We start from the raw sequence: 15,975 nt of genomic DNA on the forward strand, positions 1-15,975 counted from the left end.
TGTCACCATGAAAGCATGTACCTGAGATATTTTCTATTTTGTATAATAAAATAATTTTCACAAGACTATTAGAGCATTTCCCTGAAGTCTTTGTATGATTTCTAAATGATTCTGTGAAGTTTAAATTTGTAAAATGTCTAAACATTCATTTTGACACACAGATGATTTCAGTAGTAAAGCCAGAATTTCTGTTCAAAAATATTTAGATATTGTTATGGAAAAGCATAATGCTGAATCTATTTTCTACACAAAAATAAAAGGAAACATTATGTAATTTAATTGTATTTCACTAGAGAAAGAGGATGGCTATCTCTGGGAATGGGAATTGGACTTCAATTTTACCTGTAGTGTTTGAATTCTTTCCTAAAGGACAACATAAAGCTGATATGACAAAATGTTCATTATTATCATTTGTGCATCATAGGTAGATGGGTGTTTATACTTTTTTATTTTGTAAGTTTCTTCAAAAAAATTAAAGAATTTTATAATTAAAATTGGATATTTTCATGTACCTATACTACATAACCTTAAACTTCTATATTTAAAGCTTACATTTTAAGGCAATATATACTGATAATGTTATGCTTTGCCTTTTTCCTGTCATTGATTAATCACATTTATGAAGTATAACTGTCAATCAATAGTCCAGAGAATTTTATTTGGCTTCACTGTACAAAATTATACTCTATGTGATATAAAGTATGTTAAAGAATGTTATGCATCTCACATAGCCTATCAAATTAGCCCCCTTTTGTTTTTTGATGTGATTGTGTGTGTCTCCTCTGAAACAGTGATGTACATTGTGACACATAGTTAACACACAAATGAGCTTTGATTCGTGACTGAAACCTGCTTTAAAGTCAAATCTCCCACAGGCTAACACCATTAGCACGTGATTAATGTTTCCAGGGCCTGGAATTAACCAGTGATAATTTTAGAATCTACAATTATCCACATAATTGTCTCCAAATAGCTGTCTCTGAAGAGTGGTCAAGAACTAAAGTGAAATGGAGGTTGAATGTAAGGATATGTCATGTCTTCTTATTGGGGGGATGATCCATTTACTTCAGGTCTGTCATGACAGTCAAGGAGTGTGTTTGGAGATGTATTTATTTGGGAGAGGAGACGGGGTGGAAGAATATGACTGTTGCTTGAAGTGGAGTTCGGAAAGTGTTGAAGAGATGAGGCATTTTCTGACCTAGACTATTGCTCAATAATTTAAAAGAGATTATCTCCTAAGTATGTAAGGAAAGAAGTCTAAGAAAGACTAATGTATGAATTTAACACCTCTCACAGCAAGAAATTCATAGCCAAGGGCAAAATAAAATATCTTAGTCTGGATAAAATTCCATAGATAAATATAACATGTGTCTTTAGTCTGTTTGTTGTTTTTTTTAAGAACTCATAACAAACTCTTGAATGCCCTGCCTTCTTAAGTTAAAAAGTCAAACACCAGCTGTTTACAAAAGGCAATCATGAACCCAAATTTCTAAATTCAAAAATACTAAGAAGTTTTATTTTTCTCCAAAATAGTTGAACTAAGACATACTTTTGAAAACATCACTAAATAGATACAGTTTTGGTTAGTCCTGTTCTTGCTCTTGCATTAAGGCTAATGGCAGATAAGATTGCCATCCTTTGATTCAGAACACACAACAACAACAACAACAAAATGAACATGAATTTTGTTCTGTGCCTTTCCATAGGTGAGAAAAAAAAGCATATATCCTGCCAGAACAAACCCTTCCAAGTTTATCACAATGAGAAACCTGAGGCACATCTCACTTGACAAGGTACCTAGTAGACTTCATAAATGAATACAGGAGTTTTTGGATCCTTTCTTAATTCCTTTTTCCTTCCTTCCTTCCATCCTTGCTCTTTTAGGATCTGCAAACTACATAGTGGTAGAAATTTTTCACTTCAAATTTAAGAGTAACAACCCATGCTTCAAGGAGGCAATGTTTGAACCTGTTAAACAATTCTTTTAGGAAGAAACAACCAGCATATTGAAATGAGTCATTTGCACAAAGGCTAGCAGAACTCGTTCCAGAGCACACAGAAAGAGGGAGGAAATGCAAAACAGGACAACCTGTTGAGAGTAAACAGTGGAAGGGACTCATTGTCTTACCTGGGGAGAAAGAGCCTTTGGTGGATATTTCAAAGAGACTCTAGTCAGCGTAGGAACAAATACAGGAACCTGTCATACTGGCTTTGCTGTGGGAGAAGCTAACATTTCAGATTCTCGGTGTTCTCAACTGTAAAATGAGGAGATTAGGCTGGTTCCATCTGGATACCTTAACAGCCAAGAGACTTGCAGAGGCCCAGAAGGATAGACTTGACCTAACCACACTGATATTAGGGATTATGGTCATATTTTTCTCTGAAGCTCAATATCTGCATTATGCTAATCTTTATGATGCCCGAAAGATCCCCTGGGGATCTGCTTTGACTTTTCCCTAAGGCTCCGGCCTCTACTAAAGGCAGTGGCTGCAATTAAATGGACCATGGCATAATAATACCTCCACTCTGGGTCTGATTTAAACAGACTTGAGATTCACCTTCAATGATGGAAGTTCTACTTCTGGCGTAATAATTTACCTGGCAGGTGCCATGGTGGTTTGCTGCACCTATCAACCCATCATCTACATTAGATAGGTCTCCTAATGCTATCCATCCCCTAGCCCCCCACCCCATGACAGGCCCCGGTGTGTGATGTTCCCCTCCCTGGGTCCATGTGTTCTTATTGTTCAACTCCCACTTAAGAGTGAGAACATGCGGTGTTTGGTTTTCTGTTCTTGTGTTAGTTTGCTGAGAACAATGGTTTCTAGCTTCATCCATGTCCCTGCAAAGGACATGAACTCATCCTTCTTTATGGCTGCATAGTATTCCATGGTGTATATGTGCCACATTTTCTTTATCCAGTGTATCATTGATGGGGATTTGGGTTGGTTCCAAGTCTTTACTATTGTGAATAGTGCTGCAATAAACATACCTGTGCATGTGTTTTTATAGTAGAATGATTTATAATCCTTTTGGTATATACCCAGTAATGGGATTGCTGGGTCAAATGGTATTTCTGGTTCTAGATCCTTGAGGAATTGCCATACTGTCTTCCACAATGGTTGAACTAGTTTATACTCCCACCAACAGTGTAAAAGCGTTCCTATTTCTCCACATCCTTTCCAGCATCTGTTGTTTCCTGACTTTTTAATGATCACCCTTCTAACTGGCATGAGATGGTATCTCACTGTGGTTTTGATTTGCATTTCTCTAAATGGTGTTGGGAAAACTGGCTAGCCCTATGCAGAAAACTGAAACTGGACCCCTTCCTTACACCTTATACAAAAATTAACTCAAGATAGATTAAAGACTTACACGTAAGACCTAAAACCCTAAAAACCCTAGAAGAAAACCTAGGCAATACCATTCAGGACATAGGCATGGGCAAAGACTTCATGACTAAAACACCAAAAGCAATGGCAACAAAAGCCAAAATTGACGAATGGGATCTAATTAAACTAAAGAGCTTCTGCACAGCAAAAGAAATTATCATCAGAATGAACAAGTAACCTATAGAATGGGAGAAAATTTTTGCAATCTATCCTTCTGACAAAGGGCTAATATCCAGAATCTACAAAGAACTTAAAACAAATATACAAGAAAAAAAAAACAGAAAAACCCATCAAAAAGTGGGCAAAGGATATGAACAGACCCTTCTCAAAAGAAGACATTTATACGGCCAACAAACAAGAAAAAAAGCTCCTCATCACTGGTCATTAGAGAAATGCAAATCAAAACCACAAGGAAATAGAATATAAATTATAATAGGATCATTAGAATAAAAAGTACACACTAACAAAAATTTTATCTAAACCCTAATGCCCACAACAATACTTGATATCTAGTAGATGCTCAATATCAATTGAATAAATAAATGAGACAAAATATGTTGCATTTTTAAATCTACTACCTACCTCCCCAAAACTCACTTTCCAGAATTATTCCCTTTCTTTCTTCCTTTCTCTCTTCCTTTCCTTTTCCTTCCTTCCTTTCCTTTTCTTTCCTTCCTTCCTTCCTTCCTTCCTCTCTCTCTCTCCCTTTCTCTTTCTTTCTTTCTTTCCTTTCCTTTCCTTTCCTTCCTTCCTTCCTTCCTTCCTTCCTTCCTTCCTTCCTTCCTTCCTTCCTTCCTTCCTCTTTCTTTCTTTCTTTCTTTCTTTCTTTCTTTCTTTCTTTCTTTCTTTCTTCTTTCTTTCTTTCTTTCTCTCTCTCTCTCCCTCTCCCTTCCTTCCTTTCTTTCTTTCTTTCTTTCTTTCTTTCTTTCTTTCTTCTTTCTTTCTTTCTTTCTTTCTTTCTTTCTTTCTTTCTTTCTTTCTTTCTCTTTCCTTTTTGAGACACGGTTTCACTCTGTTCCCCAGGCTATAGTGCAGTGACACCATCATGGCTCACTATAAGTCTGACCTCCCTGGGCTCAGGGAATCCTCCCACCTCAGCCTCCTGAGTATCTGGGACTATAGGCATGTGCCACCACACCCAGCTAATTTTTGTATTTTTTGGTATAGACGGGATTTGGCCATGTTACCCAGGCTAGCCTCAAGCTCCTGTGCTCAAGGGATCTGCCTGCCTCAGCCTACCAAAGTGCTGGGACTACAGCCATGAGTCACCACACCTGACATTCCCCTGTTTTTCAACTAGCCTATCCATAAAGAAAATTGAGTTATAGACCCCATGGGCCATGGAACACCCATAAGTTTCAGGCTAGGGTATTCTGGTCTAATCTGTGCTTACTGGCTCAAATAGAAACTTTGAAAGCCCTTTCCTTTGTTCTGTGCCCATTTATTGGCTCCTAAATATGTTAGGTGCCCTGCTCTGCTACCTAAGAAGAGATATATCTCACTGTTTTAAGCCTTCAGCCTTATGATGACCTGCCTCTAAAGGTGGGTTTTAGAGTGACTCATTTTAAAAAGGCACAGAGGTGAGGTCTAACAAACTCATAATTTACATTAGGAAATTTCTCACCTCCCCCAAGCCAGGTCCCCCTTATGATTTTCTCATTTTTGATCATGATATTTTTATTCTCCTGGCCACACAGGCGTGAAACTTCAGAGTCAGCTTGACCTCCTCTCTCAAGCTTCTTGCCTATATCCAGCCAGTGGCTATATCCTCTTATCTTGTACACCCTAAAGTCTCCTACTTTCTTTTGCCATTTCTGGTCCCATTGGATTTGGAGATTAGAGAAATGACCACCTACTTGATTACCACATCCCACCACACACACAGACTCACATATAATATACTGCTCTACTAGACTACCACTGATATGTGCTATGTCAAGAGCATGAATTGCTCATTGGCTCCTAAACTGACATGGGTTTGCTATATTTAAGAAATCAAGATTCTTAACCAAACTTTCCAATCTTATCTCTTATTTACGATTTGTTTTTGTTTTTTTTTGTTTGTTTTTTGTTTTTTTGGGTTTTTTTTTTGAAACGGTGTTTCACTCCTGTTGCCCAGGCTGGAGTGCAATGGCGCAGTCTCAGCTCACTGTAACCTCCACCTCCCATGTTCAAGTGATTCTCCTGCCTCAGCCTCCCAAGTAGCTGGGATTATAGGCATGCGCCACCATACCTAGCTAATTGTTTTGTATTTAGTAGAGACAGGGTTTCACCATGTTGGTCAGGCTGGTCTCGAACTCCTGACCTCAGGTGATCTACCCGCCTTGGCCTCCCAAAGTGCTGGGATTGCAGGCTTGAGCCACAGTGTCTGGCCTCTCTTATTTACACTTCTATATACACAGTAATTCAATTGAGTGGACTGCGTGTCTTTGAGGGAAAAAGATCCAAAGTTTTCCCATGTCTATGACTTTCTTCGTACTATTCCACTTAACTGGAATGAACTTGCATAGTCCCAAAATAGATTACTAATAACTATTTCTGCCTAAGTTTTAGAAACCCTTTGAAAATGTCCTAATTTTAAGTTCCTAGAGGGAAAATTTAATACCTAGCACAGCCTTAATAAATAAATCATAATGACCGTGATACTGATGGCTTAACACTAATAAACACATAGTTTTGAATACCAGTTAAGTTCCGTTGTAGCTTTTAGGGATTCAAAGCCATAGTCCCTGATGCCAAGTTGATACTTGATGGTTGCTTCAAGTGACTGGAGGATCCAGCATTGGCAATCACTTTAAACATCTGGGGTTTTTCCTGTATAAGCAGGAATTATTTATAGCCATACAAATTAAATTTCAGGGAAGGTGGGGTGGGTAGGGAATGACTAACATTATTGAGCACTATATGTATGTATTTATATGTATATATATATGCGCCAGCGATTGTGCTAAGTACTTTCCACATATATTTATGTCATCTGCATAACAATCCCTATTCAGCACCTAGTGGTATCTCTATCTTCACAGAAGAGAAACCTGAGGCTCAGAAAAAGTGTTTATAAATTGCTTAAGAACAAATATCTAATAAATTACAAAGCCAAGATTTGGATCCAGCTGGGCCTGATTCCAAAGATTATGTTCTTTGTATGACAAGGAGGACACAGTCTATGGAGCAGACACTTACAAAATTAGGTGAATTTGCATTGTAATAAGTGCTGTAACCAAAGTAAATCCAAAGCAAATGGGCTTTCCATTACCTCAGTGCTTATGTTGCAGTTTAGGGTGGAAGCAAAGCTGCATAATGATCAAGATCACCCACAATGGGAACAGGAAGAACTTGGTTCAAATCTAGCTCAGTGTGAACTGGAAGAAGTGGTTCAATCATTCCAAGCTTCAGTTTTCTTATTCATAAGATTAAAATAATCAAGCTTATTTTAAAAATAAAATTAAATCATGCATATAATGTCATTAGCACATTATCTGGAACATAGAACTTACTCAAGAAATTGTAGTTAATTAAATATAATCATCATCACTATTCAGTAGCCTCTTTCATCTTTAATACCTTGGCCTCTTCCAAACTCCTTTAAAAAGTGTAACTATATTTGCTTATCTATATGTGTGATTTCATTTTGTGTTGTTGAAGAACCATTTGAAAGTTGCAGACACCCATAAAAATACTTTAGTGTGAATCTTTTAAAAATAAGGACATTCTTAGCTGGGCACAGTGGCTCACGCCTGTAATTCCAGCACTTTGGGAGGCTGAGGTGGGTGGATAATGAGGTCAGGAGTTTGAGACCAGCCTGGCCAACATGGTGAAACCCTGTCTCTACTAAAAATACAAAAGTTAGCTGGGTGTGGTGGCGGGCACCTGTAATCCCAGCTACTCGGAAGGCTGAGGCAGGAGAATAGCTCGAACCCAGGAGGTGGAGGTCACAGTGAGCCAAGATCGCACCACTGCACTCCAGCCTGGTTGACAGAGCAAGACTCCATCTCGAAAAAAAATAAATAAATGAGGACATTCTTGTGCATGGATAATGATATAATTGTCAACTTAAAAAAAGCAACAATATCCCCTAATATCCCTAATATAATCTAATTTCTAGTACATATTTAAATTTCCTAAATTGTCCCCAAGGACATTTTGAACCAGGATATACTCAAGGTTCATGTGTTATATTTGGTTGGTGTTTCTTTATTCTCTTTTAATTTTTATCAGTTCTTACCTCACTTCCAACCTTTTCTTGCTTTTCTTGACATTGTCTATTTTGAAGAAGCCAGGCCATTTGGCTTAGTACCAATTTCTGAACTTGTTTGATATTTTTCCTCAAAGTGTCATTTAACTGGTTCTTCTATCCTCTCTGTTATCTATACCTTGGAATGCAGGTCTTATGCCTCTATTGCTTTTAAGTGAAACATTGTGGCAAGAATGTTTCCAAGTCAATGCTACGTAGTTCATATTACTTCACATCAAAATTTCCATGACCACTTCCTCTTCAAAATATTGTGTGGTTTCCTAGCTATCTCTGAGGTCTGGCTAGACTGGTGGTTTCAACTCTGTCTTCACTTAGAAATCATTGGGGAGTTTTAAAAAATATATTTGTTCCTGAGTTATACCCCTAGAGATTCTTGACTTGGACAAAGGGATTGGGATTTTTGTAAAGCTCCCCAGGTGATTTTCATGTGTTAACTGGGGTAAAAAGGAACTGGTTTAGAATATAAGCTCTGAAAAGCAAGGGGTACGCCTTTCTTATTTACTACTACATATTCTCAGAGTTCAGCAGATGGCTTGGGTCATAATTACTACTCAATATTACATGCTGAATTAATTAATTATTAGTTAATTAACATTCAGCTTACAGGCAACCTGATCTTCTTCCTTTCATACTCTGACTTTTCTTTTTTTTACTACATGGCGTACTATGAAGCCAACAGGTTAATTTTATAGCATCTTTAGAGAAATCACAATAGGCCACTACTTTGCAAATTTCTGAAAACTACATATCAATGGGAAAAGAATCATTTTCAAACTTCTGAGAAAGGGAAAATAAGCAAACAATCATTTAGCTATAGTGTTACATTAGTTATGCTGCAGACAATTCACTCTCTGTTTTTCTTTTCACATTACCAGTTCTTCCAGTTCTTATTTTAATGACTGGTAGAATGATTCCAAAATTACTTAAGGTGAAAGAAAGATCAGGAGTTTGTCTTGGTTGTAACTGTTGTGGTTTTAAAGATACTGAGCAAATTTTAACCATGTGGAGGAATGCTATAGAAAGAGAAGGATTTGGGGTATAGTTATGCTTCTATTTGTTTGAATTCGACTTTGGTCAAATCCTAAGAACAGAATGAAAAAAGGTGTATGACTCATACGTGATTGCCACAATTCTACACCCGTAGCTTCAAATAAAAAGGAGTCAAGAATGAGTACCTTCTTGAAAAAAAAAAAAAAAGATAACCATAGCAAATTTAGGAAATGATGAACATGTACTTATTTACTGTACTGTTACTAAGTGAAAATCATTAATAATCCAATAGAAAATCAGAAAAAGACACAAACATACAGTTTGTATCTGAAAAGGCTTTTATACTGATAAAAAAAGGTCACTCTCACTCATAATAGCAAAATTGTAAATTAAAACTAATTCTGAGATCTTTTCCTTTAACTCGTAAGATTTCCTTTAACTCATAAGAAAACCTACCATAGTGGAGGAATACAAATGCACATATGTTTTGATCAAATAATACCAACTAAGGAAAATTACTGTATAGATACCTTCCACTCATTATGTGAAATAACACATAAAGAACATTACTCATTCCATTATGAGAAAAGATTAGAAACAACTAAATATCCATCATTAGTGAATTCGATGAATAAATTGTATTTATTTAATAAATAAAATGTAATAACAGAATCAAACATTTTGCAGTATAATAGGAGACCACAGGGACACCATGTATTGATATGGAATGCTAATATATTGTTTAGTGAAAAAATATATAGAATCATTATGTAGAGTATCTTACAATATATATAAAAGAGGGAGACCAGGTATGATGACTCACATCTGTAATCCCAACATTTTGGGAGGCTGAAGCAGGAGGATCACTTGAGACCAGGAGTTAGAGAACAGCCTGGGCAACATAGTGAGAAAAAAATGTTTTAAAAAATTAACTGGATGTGGTGGTGCATGCCTGTAGTCCCAGCTACTCAGGAGGCTAAGGTGAGAGAATCACCTGAGCCCAGGTCTTACTCTGGGAGGTAGAACAAGACCCTGTTTTTGTTTGTTTGTTTGTTTGTTTGTTTCTTTGTTCTATAAAAGGAAACAAGAAGGAATATATATTTGTACTGTAATATTTTATACATGAAAAATTGGGGGTCAGATAAATAAGGAACTGGTAAGTAGTTAGCTATCTAGGGGAGGGGATGGGAACTTGGTGGGTGTAAGACAGTGGGTGGGAGGAACAGGAAGGAAACTTTTCACAAGACACTTTGTCATATTTTATTGTGTTTGAACTGCATAAATATAGCACATATTCAAAAATCTAAAGATTTTGGAAAATCCCTATCAAAAGTCATGGGAAATGTATGTTTTTGAGTAGAAAGTATCCCAGACAGTCTTATATCCCTTATTCTTGCTGTGGAGTTTCAGAATCAATTCTATTACTTACCAGTTTCGCTAAAAATGAAACTGAAACTCTGAAGACTTCTCATATACTTTGTCCTAAAAATGGACTTGGGAAAAAACTCAGAAAAAAAACCTTCTCATGATAATTTTCAATATTGATTTTCGTTGCTTTACAGAATTTCAAAGTTTTAGATTACACTTAAACATGTACTATTTAAAGCCAAACAGACCACTGTTGAAAGATCCAAACCAAGGCATGTGCTTACGTAACACTGAAGTAATGGCGTCAAAGTAAAATTAACCTTTGTCTCCCATCAAGCTCTCCATGGAATCCAAGAGAGGGGAACGCTATCTCACACAATGATGGAGAAAATTTCATCTAAGAAAAGAAGGAATTTTTTTTTTTTTTTTTGAGATGGAGTCTCGCTCTGTCACCCAGGCTGGAGTGCAGTGGCCCGATCTCAGCTCACTGCAACCTCTGCCTCCCAGGTTCACGCCATTGTCCTGCCTCAGCCTCCTGAGTAGCTGGGACTACAGGCACCCATCACCACGCCCGGCTAATTTTTTGTGTTTTTAGTAGAGATGAGGTTTCACCGTGTTAGCCAGGATGGTCTTGATGTCCTGACCTTGTGATCCGCCCACCTCGGCCTCCCAAAGTGCTGGGATTACAGGCGTGAGTCACCGCGCCCGGCGGAATTATGTTTTCACAGGCAAATCAATAAGATAAAAAGTAACTGTGGTGTACTCATTTGCCTCTTAGCATCTACTGCTTTGGGTTATCACTTATCTTTGTGCATGTATTCTATTACAAAAAAGTATGGGACTGTTATCATTAGCAGTTTGTCCAGTGCAATGCATACAATAGATGCACCATAAAAGCCTGACCTACCACAGTAAAATATATGGGTTCTAGGGTCTCTGTGACCTTGCCAAGTCAAACGTTCTTTCTCTGGCTTAGCTCTCAATTTCTTTATCTGGAGGTGGAAGTGCCTAACTTGGGATACCTCACAATGTTGATATAGTGGCCAAATAACACAATAAATGTAAAAGACTTTGGAAAGGATAAATGAAAGTTGTACTACTGTTACTGCAATTATGACACAGATATAAACAGATAGGGCAGAGAGGGAAAAAGCTGATTCCAGAACATGCTTCCTGGAGTCTCACTCCTACAGTAGAGCAAAAGGAAACTTAGGTAGGTTAGTAACTTGCTCAAAATCAAGTAGCCAGTCAGAAGTAGAAGTGAAGACAAATTCTCATTCACATGTTTTGACTGAATGACTCATTTTTCTACTACTCTACTTCTATTATTTGGCCTTGAGAGCCAAATAATAGAGAGCTCATGGAAAATGTGAAGGAGAGGGATCACCTGGTTACTCCAGTCATAGGAAGGCTGGAGAAACATTAAAGAAGTGATCAGAGAAAGCACAAAAGCAGAGGAGAGTGGTGATCAAGTCCTGGTTGGGATGGCTATAAGTAGAAGTATAAGGGTGGAGGGATGTTTCGGAAAACTTTTACTAAGCATTTTTGACCTACCAAGGACTTTATGGCTTTATCTCATGTAACCATCACAACAATCTAGTTAATGTAATCGCCATTTTCTAATTGAGGAAGTGAACAAGAAGCAGCTACTAGGTGGCTGAGTTGTGATGAATCTGGAACTGCGTAACTCTGTTCAGGCCCCCCGATTGCTATGCCTCATTCCACAATTACTGATAAAGATCGTAGAGGATGTCGGCCCAATGGGAGAGTATTAGAGACTTTTTTTAAGGGAATACATGCTCAAAATTTACACATAATTTATCTTCACTAAATATTTCCTTTCTAAATTTATAGAGTAAAATATTAGTAAAAATCTCAAGATGGATTCATGTTGGGTGTTTTCTTCTTGAAAGAGAAAAGACCTTCTTTAAGATTAACACCTTCAGGATCCTCCAACCAGAAGGACCAGAACAGGTGGTTTGAGTCAATGAATAAATGCTATCACATAGGGGTCTTTAAATGAAATTAGCCTGGGATATTTTATTTCTCTCTACCAAGTAAGTTACTGAGTAATAATAATAACCAACACATACACAGAACATTCTAAGTACCACGTGCTATTCTGAGAAGTTGCACTTTCATTTAACCCTCATAACTGCATGATGTGAGTTCTCTTATTATCTTTATTCTGCAAATAAAGAAACTGAGACACAGAGAGGTTAAGGAACATGTCCAAGATCAAACGGCTAAAAAGTAGTGGAGCTGGGATTCAAATCCAGGTAGCTTGTTTAGCACTACTCAGTGTTGCATATTATGTATCACTTTGTATAATCCCTCACCTAGGATTTAATTTAAAAAGCAATTTTTCTGTCTAAAGTAAAGCTTTCAAATTCTGAAGTTAGATAGATAAGGGTTCACTTATTAAGTCATTCTAACATTGATTCATTCAGTATATATTATAATTCTACTATGTAACAGGCTAAGTAATAGCAAAAGTAGACATAGCTTCTGCTATCTTAAAATTTAAAGTCTAACAAGGAAGTACACTTAAATCAAATAATTGCAAGTAAATATAAAATTACAAACTCTTATAAGAACTATGAAGGAAAGATTCAAAATGTTATGATAAGATTTTATAAAAAAAAAGCATGTAAGAGGTATATGTCCTCGTTGAGGGTGGTGGTTCTGAGGAGATGACCTTTGAGCTAGAATTACTAATTTAGGGTTCTTTGTTTTGTTTTTGTTTTATATTTTGTTTTGAGACAGGGTCTTGCTCAGTAGCCCAGGCTGAAGTGCAGTGGCACAATCTCGGCTCACTGCAACCTCTGCCTCCTGGATTCAAGCGATTCTTATGCCTCAGCCTCTTGAGTAGCTGAGATTACAGGCACTTACCATCACACCCAGCTAATTTTTGTATTTTTTAGTAGAGATGGGATTTCACAATGTTGGCCAGGCTGGTCTCGAACTCCTGGCCTCAGGTGATCTGCCCACCTCGGCCTCCCAAAGTGCTGGGATTACAGGTGTGGGCCACCATGCCCAGCCTTAGGGTTCTTGAGTTAACATTACTAAACCTTAATTCCCGCCTATGAAATAAGGGTAATGGATTGTCCTAAAGTCTTAGCAACATAATAAATGCAAAGAGGTTATCCCAGCACTTTGTAAGTACTTAATAAATGATAGTCATTGGCTTTGTGATATTATTTTTCTCTTTGCCCCTTGACAGGTATCCAATTAGAGAACAGGATACAAGAAACATGAAAATTGAGCATAATAGCCATCATAACATTAGAAAGGATGGGGGCAGGAAGAAAATATTTTAAAAACACTATGCATTTTAATTTGTAAAAAACAGAGTGATTCCAATGGATTTAAAATTTTTAATAGTTAGTAAAATAAGCAGTAACCAAGTGGGAAAATAAATGCACATGGGAAATTTAATTATTCATTAATGTTTTTCTGGCATTTCCAGAATTTTGCCATGATATTGATTGTGTCTACGGAGAGCATGTTTTTCTGTGTTTTTAAGTATTTCTTTCAGTGTTATTCCTGGATTGACTGATTAATATGCTCTGACTTTTACCCATAGCTTAATATTGCAGCACGTAGGAGAAAAGGTTAGGTCGTCTGTAGTGGGTGTAAAGGCCAGTGGAGGTGGGCATTGAGAAGCTATAGCTCTAAGGAAGAAAGATATTTCAGAGCTAATATGTGGATCACAGAGGGTTTCCAACCTGATTGTTCTCTGCTTCAGCTTAGTGAGAACAAGATGGAAAGCCTTTTGTATCTTCATAAAAACTTATTTACTTCTTCCTGAAATGTGAGGTATCTCTGGAAGAATTTCCCTGGGGATAGGTTAAGTCCTGCTACATTTTTCTCCCAGAAATTTGCTTATGCTTCCTTGGGCAGAGCACTTCAAAGGTACAGAGGACACTTCAAAAGGCCCGGAGCCTCATCCATGACTGATGTAAACTGATTGAGGTATGTGCCCTGCAAATTCCATGAGTACACAGGCAGGCCAACAGGTAGGCGGGATGCTCCTGGGGAAAGGGCTGTGCTGATGTGGACCTGAGCACATTCTTATCCAGAATCCAAACTCCACCCCTCTTGAACTAGGGGAGGAGAGGGGAACTGTGGACAGGAAGGGCAGTAGAGAGTGGGGGCATGAATCTGTCCAGGCCACATCTGGACTTTAGCTATTACCCCCTATTTCACCCAGCTGGTTTTGTCCCCACAGAGACAATCACTGCTGCGGCATCTTTCAGGAGTCTGATTGACTCGGGTACTCTGTAAAAAAGTTCCCTATCCTTGATTCTTGTACTCTTGAGCACCATCAGCTCTGGAGTTTCCATCAGTAAAACAGTTGCTTTTCTTTGACTGGTCAGTCTAAAGCTAACTAACAAATGTGACTCACATCCTCTCTTTTATTCCTTCTGGGATAAATTCTGAAATATGAAAGGGAGCTATGTTACAATGAAAGTGTGACATTAAGTAATGACAGCCCTAAAAAAATCACCATTAACTATGAATGGAATTGCCATATTCTCTCTAAATGCAAGGGTGTTTTTCTCATCATCAGAGATGAGCACTAGAGATGTCTCACGTTTCCAGGGTGATTCTGAGGGGCTGACTTTTCATTTAAAAGTTAAGTTTCATAACTATGATCACATCTTTTCCCATGTAATTAGACAATTGCATCTGACTACTGACTAATGACAACAGTATTTTTGCTCCCTCCTCTTCCAAGCACACCCACAGACCCACAGACTCCAACTTAAGGATAGTTCAACTTCAAAGTTTTCAAATTTACAATGGGTTTGTCAGAAAGTATCAATGTATTTTCTATTTATGATATTTTTTACTTATGATGGGTTAATTGAGATGTAACCCCATCATAAGCTCCTGAGGAGGCTCTCCCTGGAGGGATGAGGTGGAGAGTATAAAGACCAGTAAAATAAAAGAGACAGGAATAGAACATTCCAGGCATAAGGAGGTAATAAATAGAATCACCATGGCAAATCCGGAACAACTAAGAGAGGCTTTTAAAGGCAAGATTGCCTTCTCCAGAAGCTCATTCTTCAAGTCCCCTCCCCACGCAAGCAAAGACAGGCATGCGCTGTGAAAGTTGCATGGGTGAGATACTACTTCATTCAAATTCTTCATCTTAAAACTGCACAGCAAAGAAGATGTCTTTCTGTGCCTAGAATTTAAAAAATGTGTTTTAAAAATACATTTCCTGTGTACCTTTAGTCACTGCATTATTGACCACACCTAGCACATAGTAGGTAGGTAAAGGGTTGTTGGATGACATATATAACGTATGGAACACCCTATGCGTTGCTAATTCCTGCTGCCATCTCAGAAAAGAGCTTGAATTTTTTGTCGGTTTCAAGCAACGAAAGCCCCTTGTCACGCAGCTCTTATGTTTAAGGTCTCCATAAATAGGAAATACCTTCTTGTTTATTTCTTGACCTGTGTGTGACTGCTGTATCTGAAGTTTAGCTCCAGAAATAAAAGAAAAAAAATCCACAAACAATTTTTTTAAAAGGCTCTCCCTCAATGCTGTTTGCTGCCACCCTTTTTTTTTTTTTCCCTTGGCTTCCTTCTTTCAGCATGACATCCTCTCAAACGCTACCTGACAGACTGCTGCAATCACCCTGTGAATGTAAGTAATTTCCTTATTGACAGCCTCCCATTCTCTCTGACATCTGCCAGCACTCCCTGACACTTGAATAAGCATTAAGACATTAACAGTCTGGCACAGGTTTAAGGGCTGGAATAGTAATGCTTGGCAGGCCTGCTGCACAAAGCCACATGCAAAGAGACCCCCACTCATTTAACTCTGCTGTCCTTCTGGTTGGAAAATGTGGCAGAGCCCACAGTAAATGCCGATTATTCGCTTGATTGCTCTGGCATTTCGGTGTCTCCTTAGACAGGCCAGATCGTACATTAAAGAAGAAAGGGAAAACACGAAAA

At 37.9% G+C, this 15,975-nt stretch overlaps 1 protein-coding gene across 1 annotated transcript in view; it reads right to left on the reverse strand.

Annotated features, from left to right (window-relative positions):
* Window positions 1–15,975, reverse strand: part of RASGEF1B (RasGEF domain family member 1B) — a 625,168-nt gene that overhangs the window by 58,033 nt on the left and 551,160 nt on the right. The gene's annotated exons all lie outside the window — the stretch shown is intronic.

This window comes from Nomascus leucogenys, chromosome 9 (genome assembly GCF_006542625.1).
Source record: "Nomascus leucogenys isolate Asia chromosome 9, Asia_NLE_v1, whole genome shotgun sequence".
In the NCBI taxonomy this organism is placed as follows: Eukaryota; Metazoa; Chordata; class Mammalia; order Primates; family Hylobatidae; genus Nomascus; species Nomascus leucogenys.